The sequence below is a fragment of the Galeopterus variegatus genome, unplaced genomic scaffold (genome assembly GCF_000696425.1).
Source record: "Galeopterus variegatus unplaced genomic scaffold, G_variegatus-3.0.2 Scaffold1963, whole genome shotgun sequence".
Taxonomy (NCBI): domain Eukaryota; kingdom Metazoa; phylum Chordata; class Mammalia; order Dermoptera; family Cynocephalidae; genus Galeopterus; species Galeopterus variegatus.
The window spans coordinates 120,658-130,524 of record NW_007728074.1 but is presented as its reverse complement, the minus strand read 5'-3'; the positions used below and the strand labels follow the sequence as shown (position 1 = coordinate 130,524).

The 9,867-nt window shown below is 39.0% G+C and overlaps 1 long non-coding RNA gene across 3 annotated transcripts; it reads right to left on the bottom strand.

Moving 5' to 3' along the window:
- Positions 1-7,299: 7,299 nt before the first annotated feature.
- Positions 7,300-9,056, bottom strand: LOC103596229. Of its 3 annotated transcripts, none has more exons than XR_551032.1 (6): positions 8,990-9,056; positions 8,453-8,508; positions 8,272-8,349; positions 8,122-8,184; positions 7,768-7,835; positions 7,300-7,545 (listed from the first exon to the last, which is right to left on the bottom strand). It is a non-coding gene; the product is annotated as an uncharacterized LOC103596229 (long non-coding RNA). The 3 variants fall into 3 exon arrangements; XR_551033.1 differs by lacking the exon at positions 8,990-9,056 and adding an exon at positions 8,696-8,872; XR_551031.1 differs by lacking the exon at positions 8,990-9,056 and having other exon boundaries at positions 8,453-8,864.
- Positions 9,057-9,867: the final 811 nt, after the last annotated feature.

Genomic DNA, 9,867 nt, shown 5'->3' with positions numbered 1-9,867 from the left:
CATTTTTTTTAAAAAATGAAGGGATCTGATGGGCTTAATTTATTCAAATGCAGTGGCTCACAGTATTGTGCTTATTGATATGTATAGACACATGCAACTTTATTAACAACCATAGCTAATGCATGACAAGCAGTATATTAAGCATTTCATGCGCATTGTTTCATTTAATGCATGTAAACTGACTCTAGAGTCTGTACTCTGAGCTGTTTGCCCTGAATTTAATCACAGAGAGGACACATGAGAACGTTGTGAATTTGTGAAGACATTGTATATCAATATGGACAGGTGGGCCATGCATGCAGCAGCAGGAGAATGCACTGTTGTCCTATAACAGAACTACCTTGAATGTAGTAAAATCGAATTGTGAAGAAACACAGCATCTTTTGTTAGAAGTGAAATCAATTTTTAAAAAAGGAATTCATAGATTTTTTAAAAAAGCCTTTTTATTGTAAAAATCTCAAACGTACAAAAATAGAGAAAAAGTATAAATTCCCATGAATCCATTATCAATTTAAAGCTAATTTTGTTTCATCCATACTTTTCAACCACTTCCTCCATTTTCTGTATTATTTTGAAGCAAACCTCAGACATCAAATCATTTTATTCATAAATAATTCAGCATGTATGTGTATGTCAGTATCATACCTAACAAAAGCCCCAGTTATTTCTTAATACATGAAATACCCACTCAGTGTTCAAATATTTAACTTTCTCATTAATGCCATAATTTGTTACAATATTGAATCTAAGTTAGATTCTAGGGTTCATTGATTTTGAGGTGTGCAAATCATACTTGGAGTTTGTGTTTTCTTTCATAATGGTTCATATTTCACTCAGAGTGAAATCCTTTCAATGACCCATAGAGCCCTACATGATTTGATGCCGTTTCCTCTCTTTACTGACAATGCATCCTCCTGTCTCTGGGCCACTGCCATGAAAATGCCCTTTTCGTAGATATGTGCATAGCCCAATCCCTCACCTTCTTCAGATCTTTGCTTAATTCATCTCACCTTCTCGTGAAAGCCTATCCTGTCAACCCCATCTAAAATTATAATACTAATTACCTCCCCAAACCCACTCCCAATGTCCTGTATTCTATTTTTTTTAATATCACTTGTTTCTAGAATATTTTATAATTTTTAAATTTATTATGTAGTGTCCTCCTCCTCCTAAAATGTAAGGGCAGGGATTTCTGTCTGTTTGGTTCACTGCTGTATCTTTAGTGCCTCAGGTTGTACCTACACATGGTAGCTATTCAGTACATATTTGTTCAGTGAACAAATGAATACAAACTTTAGTATATTTCTGAATTATCACACACCTAACATATCAATATGGTTCAATCTCCAAAGGAACAGATTGAATTTGAAGCAAAAAACATCCTTCAAGAGAGTGAGCTATATCCAGATATGTAGAGATAATTCCATGAATTTCAAAACTATCCTGACATTTTTAGGTACGTGGTCAAACTACCAGCTTGTACATTCACTTTTGAAAAATAAAAAATGTAAAATAAGCTGGGAATCTTCATTGGTGATGAAATTCGAAAGTCACAATTAAGATGTACCCCAAAGAATACACCTTGCTATTGCCCCAGAGAAGTTTAGTATGTTTAATGCCTATGTTCTCACTGATGTGATTAAATTGATCAACTATTAGTAATGATCTCAAAACTATTTTTCTATAAAAATAGTTGATTAAAGTTATTTGGCCTGTTTTTATTACTATTAACATCCATATTTTTAATAACTGGAGACCATACCATAAATAAAAAATCTATGTGATCAGTATCAGTCAGGGTACTTTAACATATGAACTTTAGGGGGTACACAGTCCATAACAGCTTCCAACTTTTCTCATTTTTTAAAATCTCTTTTGAAGAATTTAAATCATACCATCAGTGCCTACCATAAATATACACGTTGAATTCCATTCACTTAGACAAATATTTTATGGATGCCATTACATTGTCCTAGGCACCAAGTTTGTAGAATTTAAAGGGCACAGTCTCTGCTTTCAAAGAATTTGCATTCTAGGTCCAGAGAGGTAATCACAATACAACATGCTATGGGTCACTCTGTAGTACAACTAGAAAGCGCCTTCTTTTAACTTCTTTGCATCAGCACCTTTCTGTGGCAATCTCTTTGTTACTACCTGGGACAGTTTTCCATCACTCTTCTGTTGCTCTCCCCATCTCCCTACCACCATCAGCCTGGATCACAAAGGCAATTATTTTTATTTTTTTAGTGACCCATAAACACTGGACACAAGGTCAGTAATTTAACACTTTAACCTGCATCCTCAACATTCTTGTCCCATCACTGATCTACTCCTCCTGGCCAGTTTATCCCTTAATATTGGATTAATCTAGTCATCTGCTTTCTGCTCCCTGGCAGGTAAGCACCAAGGGAGAATAATGAAGAAATATCCTGATTAATTTTGTTAAAATTGGTAGTTTTTGGCACTTTACTCCTCCTGGCCAGTTTATCCCTTAATATTGGATTAATCTAGTCATCTGCTTTCTGCTCCCCGGCAGGTAAGCACCAAGGGAGAATAATGAAGAAATATCCTGATTAATTTTGTTAAAATTGGTAGTTTTTGGCACTTCAGCACTGGTAGGCAAATCTACAACTCTATCTCCAGTGTCTAATGAAAATTCGGTGCCCAGGACAATGTAGTGGTATCCTTATAATCTCATTCTTTCCTGAAGATCACTGTCTTTTATTTTGCAAAGCTGTCATCAGACATTAACTTTTTTATGCTAACAAATACTCTGCATTAAATACAAGGTTATTTCCAGCCCCACCACCCTAAGCAATTATTTGTACAGTTCTCGTCATTGTTTTTCTTGCTCATTCATCCCAGGCTTCCTTAGTTTTTTATCTAGTTTCTGTTCCAAATACGGCACTTGAACTTGACAATAGATTTCTGCTTCTCAAGTTTTGCCCCTTGGTACAAAATAATTTCCAGGATTTGAACTAAACTTGGAATGTCCTAATCCTGGAATGCGGTAGGGCTCAGCTTTTGGACCACTTCTCTTTTCTATCTCTCCCTTAGTGATTGCATCTAATCTACTAATCTATATCTAACTGCCTGCTCAAAATCTCAATTTGGACATCATATGCCATCTCAAATTTAACATGTTCAAAATCAAGTCCCTACAAGAGGGCACTTTTGACAGTGATAGTTATTATTTTGATTATGGTAATGGTTTCATGTTTTTACCCGTGTAAAAACTCATCAAACTGTACACTTTAAAAATGTGCAATTTATCGTACATCAACTATCTTCTATAAAGTTAGGAGGCAAGGACAAGTCAAAAGTTTCCTTACCTCAGTAAAGTGATACACTATACTGTCATGCATTGCTTAATGATGGGGATACATTCTGAAAAATGCGTGAAGTGATTTTGTCCTGTGAACACCATAGCATATTTACAGAAACCTAGATGATATAGCCTACTGCTCCTAGGCTACAAACATGTATAGCATGTTACTGTACTGAATGCTGTAGCCAATTGTAACACAATGGAAAATATTTGTGTATCTGAACATATCTAAACAGAAAAGGTACAGCAAAAGTATGGTATAAAAGATTTTAAAAATCCAGCCAGCTGCCAAAAAAGAAAAGGTACACTTGAACAGGGAACTTACCATGAAAAGAGCTTACAAGCTTGCAGGACTGGAAGTCACTCTGGGTGAGTCAGTTGAGTGAGGGAGTGGTAAGTGAATGTGAAGATCTAGAACATTACTGTACACTACTGCAGACTTCATAAACATCATACACTTCAGCTACACTTTTTAAAAAACTAATTGCATTACAATGTTATGACAGCCATTATGTCATTAAGTGATAGTAACTTTTCAGCTGTTATAATCTTGTGGGACCACTGTCATATATGTGGCCTGTCATTAACCGGTATGCCATGTGGCACATTGACTGTGTTATATTTTTCAAATGATAAATTTTATGTGCATCCTGAGATGGATTTTTCATTATTCCATTGTTCTTTTGAAGAGAACTACAATCAATTAATTATAGCAAGATAAATTTCTTAAATAGGTTGGATTGTATTGTACTTGATTTGGCATTCTAAGATTATATCCTTATTTCCTATTATAACTGATAAACTCAGCTACACAGCATGCTGTGATCTCAACAGTGAACTAGTGGTCAGGGGAGGAGGCCAGGACTCATGAGAATGAGATTAAGGAGTCTGGTTCTCATAGTGAAAAGGACCCTCTTCCCCTACCCCAAGATGGCTTGTAAACTTTCCAAAACTTCATGACTAATTTGGATTTCATTTGAACTCTGAACATACCCAAATATGTAACACCAGTGGGTGGAGCAAGACCAGAGGCAGTGCCAATATTCAGTCAGTTTTTTAAGTACTGTGCTGGAAGAACCAAGCTTTTGCGAGGAAAGATGGGAAAAAGGGTCCTACTCCCAGAGAAGAGGGACTGTCAAAAGATAAGCAGAGTATCCTAGTAGGCTGAGATTCAAATAAAGCCTCAAATCCTAATAGGAGAACTGGTATATAAAATCCATGAAAACAGCCAAAAGCTCTTTCACATATGCAGGACAAAGAGCAAGGATTATGAGTACGAGGTACATTAATCAGCTGTAGGACCCTTGATTGGGAAACCAAGCACAGTGAATACGGGGTTTCTGGCAATATAACTAATTTTAGAAAGCAAATGGTATGTTTAAGCCTAGTATATTTAAAAAGAATTCCTATTAGAAGTTACTAAAGCCAGGTGATGTAAGTTCTGTTTTCAACTTCTGAAACCATATCCCAGTCTATTATAGTCAAGTTACTTTAGGTCTTTAATGCTTTGCGTCTGTACTGAGTTCTCTATTAAAGTGCAGATGTTCTGGGGGATAAATTCCTTACCTAGCTAACAACTTAACTAGTATGTCCCTGATCTTAATAGTCAAGTTACTTTAGGTCTTTAATGCTTTGCGTCTGTACTGAGTTCTCTATTAAAGTGCAGATGTTCTGGGGGATAAATTCCTTACCTAGCTAACAACTTAACTAGTATGTCCCTGATCTTAACTAGTATTGTCTAACTTAGTAACAGTAAATTAGATTCCAACAGCCTCTGCTGTATGATTGAAAAATGATACCGCGTACATATGAAAAGTTTTGAATTAGTAAATTTAATCAAATCTGATGTTAATTACATGTTAAGCTTTCAGTGTAATTCCCTAAAATTGTACTTTTTTGGATCTCTTATCTAGGTGTGGATCCTCCAGAGTCAAGGAAGGACATGATTTCCTGACACATTTTCCTACTGAAAGCATGTTAAATTCTAAAGAATTCAAATGGCTACAAGAACAGTATTTTTCATTTCTAAGTACCTTAGTAAGGGTACTTCTTAACATTTCAGCCTTATCTCCCAACTATGTCCCATATCTATCCACCCTATTGGTAACCAAATTCTCAGAATGTCATTTTCAGGTTCTGGACCATACTGTCTTCGCTGAAAGTATTTATTCCTAAATGTTACTTTTCCACATCTGAGTTGGTCTTGACTCAAATCCACTTGTTCAATCTTCTCAGACAGGAAGGATTTCTATTGTATTTCCCTTTAGTTTGTTTTTTTTCTTGGCTTCTTGTATTCCTAAGTGTTTTATCTCTGGACTCCTTGGCAGAGCTTAGTACAGTGCAATGAATGTATAAAGTAAATGCACAGTACTAATTTGGACAACTATCAGCTAAGGAAATGTGACATATTAAAAGATCTTTTGAGAAGCAAGGGAGTAAAATCAGAAGGAACTGCAGGAAAAGTGGTTAGAGGACTTATTTCACAACTTTACCTTGTTTGGAAGTGTTTGCCAGCTTTGACAAAGGATAATGGCATTCTTCCCTGAAAGTTTTGTGTGGGATCAACAATTAGTCTTACATCATTTACTGTACACTATTAAATGCATGTCTCATGTTTTTGGTACATGAGACATGTCAATGAGCATAGATCCTGGCCCTCAAATTAAAGCTTAAATTCTAGCAGAGTGAGAAAGACAATGACAATTTATAGTGAATGTTATAAGTTTCAAGTAGACCACGTAAGTAATGGTGGGGTCAGGGGTCACGGGTACAATGTCCAACAGTTTTCACTACATTTTACATATACTGTCTCATTGAATCCTCATGTGTGGAAGTACACTTTCTAACTCCAAACAATTTTACTTGTCCAAGGCCCCATAGCTTCCCTTATTCTACTTGTATGCTCACTTACATATGTAACAGATTATGCCATGTCATCTTTTCCTTCCTAGATTGCAGCAAGCCTTAAAGAATTAAGAGCCCTGCCCTGGATTTGGGAACCACCCATTTATGTAAGGTTGGCTCCTTCAAACTTGAAGGACACCTTGAGCTTCCTATGAATAGCCCATACAGGGTCAATCACCCCATTTTAATTTATTCCTATTAATCTTATTGGAAACACACTTGACTGTATGTTTAGTTCACTGTATAATCCCTAGTTCCTATGGGTTTTTAATTATAATACCCAAAACATCTATGTGGCAGCATTAATACTTTGTATTTTAATATGGCTGCAAGAAACATTTCTGGAGACCCAAAGATTCTGTACATTGTCTTGTACTTGGGCAAATTCTGCGTCTGGCCGGTACACTGCTCATATACACTCATTACTCTTGTTCTCATGAACCTCTCCTGAGCTATAAGGCCATATTTACTCCATTATGGGTTCCATGGGTCCAAAAAACACCCAACCTTTCATTAAGGTAGAGAAAATAATTTAGGAAAATAACAGGATTCGTTATAAGTTGATAAAAATATCATTTGGACAATAACATTTAAATCTGGGCTTGGTTGACTATTTATGGAAAATGACCATGCACGCACGAAACCCAACATCTAGATTAGATCACTGCTTACACTAAATCCATTGAGTAACAGTTTGACTAGTTTTAACCCAGACCGTCTTATCAGGAAACTTCCCTCATAATGCTGGTTAATCAAAAACTCCTTTATTGTGCCATGCTCTCTTCCTTTATTTTCAGTATCTTATTCCCCATATTTCAGCTTGAGCATCCTAACTTTCAAAATTACATCAGGACTAAATATTCCATGATTAGTAATCACTTATTTTAATGCCTAGTATTCTTTGCTTTAATAATTTCAGTCGTTCTACTTTGCTCTTACCTATATTAACCCAGAAATACTTCGTACCCCACACAAAGACAAGGTGTTCCATACCTTATTCTTGTGGTCAATGCCAAACTGAGTCATCTCTCCATAAAAGTCTTACTAAGGATTCTTCCACAAGTCAGTATAAAATTTCACTCAATTTTAATTGCAATTATGCATTTTAAATTCAAACAGGCAGCTAAAGGTGAAACACTCATTCAGAATTTGATTACAAGGCCGGTTAGCTGAAAGCAAATACTTTTCCATTAAAAAACCAAATATCATCCAAAATTTGTTTGTTTCCTTTTGATGTTTGTAAAACGAAGAGCTTTTTCTGGATGTTTTCCTTAATACCAGCATTCCATACAACAAACCTCGTGGTACTAGCCCTAGAAAGGGAAAAACATGAGATTTACAAGACTATCATCACTTATTTTATTTAAAAGCATAAAATATTTTTTAGTAAAAATTGTGCTTACAATGGTCTATCTCAGAAGCCAGATCCGTATTATTTATTTTTCAACAGAAATTCAGGTTCGGGATAGGATCATCATAGATCAGACCAAAGACACAATATTCACTAATTGCTGAGCAAAAAAATGTCCACTTACAGATATCGTTGCACTTCAGGAACTTCACAGCAAGCTGGCCTCTTTCATTGGGCTGACAGCGACCCTCACTGTTGGCAGGAAAAAAACCAGGACTGTGAACTATTGTGAACAGAACTGTTATAAAATCCACACAATAAAAATTATCTCACTTCTGCATATTGGTCTCATCTCAGAAGCCGAATCCGTACATGCTTTTCTTCAGGTAATCAGCTTCGGGATAGCTTTCATCATTGATTAGACCCATCATGCCTAGTATGTGTACATATTAAGCTGTAGTTCAGTGATATTTACCATAAACCAAGGCAAGTGCTATATCACAAAAATACTACAGAACTAGTAAGCCACACAACTTACTTTAAAATGAAGTTGCTAGTCAGTGACGCCAATAGCTTCGTTAGTATTTTCACAACCAGGACACTGTTCAACGGCCAAAGAAAAATTCATTAGTTTATGTATGGGTTAAACGTATGCTCAATCTTAAAGAACTAGTCCAACACCACATACCTATGAAGATTGTCAGGTTTTAATCATGTAATTTCTCATTGAATATTCTACTAGACGTTTTGGGATTTGCTTATACATCTAAAAAAGTAAAAAGCAAATTTCAAATGTTGAACCATTTTCTATTACTGTAAATCAACAGGTTTACTGCTTCAGTTTGAAAACTAAGTTTATCAGTCCTTACCTTAGCATATCCACAGTAGTGCTCTGATACAGCATTGAAAGACGGCGCCATTGTTCCTGCAGGGGATCGGTATGTTTAAAATTAAACATTCTCAAAGAATGTCAGATTTCAACACTGAACCCTCCCCCGCCCCTCGTTAACCCGAATTGCACACAACGCCGCCTGGGCACAGAACAGCCCAGTCTCATACAGGATCGGGATTACCAATTTGAAATAATCTGGAGACGGGAGAAAGACATTCACCATGTCAGTAAAGGCCCCTTGCTCTTAAAGTAATGCCCCGCCGCCGCTCAGGCTTCGGGCCGCGCTCGGATCCCGAAGGAGATCAGCAGTGTCCTCACGCCCGAGCTCTAAACCTATCGCCGCCACGACGCAAGCTCAGGAGACTCGGCGGTCCGACTGCGTGTTTTCCACTCGCAAGCTTTCAACAGTTGGCACCGTAAACTCAATTCTCTAAGATCGCTCAGCGGTACCGAGTCCCCTAACCTCAGCCTGCGTCACCTTTCACTTGGATACTCTCCCGCAGCACCCACTCACCTGACACAACCAACAGCGCCCAAATCCCCGCGTAAAAGACCGAACTGCGGCGCCAGCAGCTCCCTATATAGCCTCTCCTGACTCAGAACGAGGCCGTCCCTCCTTCTCGCACCTATTGGACGCGGGAGAAGATGGGGCGTGGCCGTTTCTAGAGACGAACAAGCGGGAGCGTGCCTGCGGTTCTTCTCTTCGGGGGCCCGTTCCGGGACGTGGTGCGCGCGCCGCACGCCCGCCGCGCGCCCGTCCACTCCGCGGCGCGCGCCCGTTGGCACGCTGCGATCCGTACCTTCCGAGTCTGGCCGGCTACTCGGCCCTACGTGGCGCGGGAGTGGCGCCAGAATTCAAACTAATAGATGCTGTTGGGGACGAGGCCACCACCTGCCCCGAGCCAGGTTCCCCCAGGACACATCGGGGCTGGGAGTGGGCTTGAACTTTGTAGCGCAGGGTGGCGTCAGTTTAGGACCGACTCGAGCAGCCAGGCTGGCTGGCGCCCAGCGGCGGTCGCTGAAGGAACTGGTTCCAGCACGCCGGAAAATGGAAATTGGCTGGCAGAAATGTCCGGGTGGAAAAAGTGAAAACTCCGCGTTTATCCTCCGGTCCACAGCGCGAGTACCGCGCCTCTTCTAGGGCTACCCCGCTGCGCTGCAGGCGGCCCAGCTGGGCCCCAGGGCGGGCGTCAAGGCCCAACAGGGGCCCAGCTCACCCCCGTTTCCTCGTGCCAGGCACTGCTGTTACACTCCAACCAGCCCATAGGAGTCTCCTTGAGACAGCAAACCCTAGAGGTAAATACTCATCTCGCAGAGGAGAAAACTGAGGTCTAAAGCAGCTAAGTAGTTTGCCTAAGGCCACAGAGCTGAAATGTTTCACTATTTTTCATT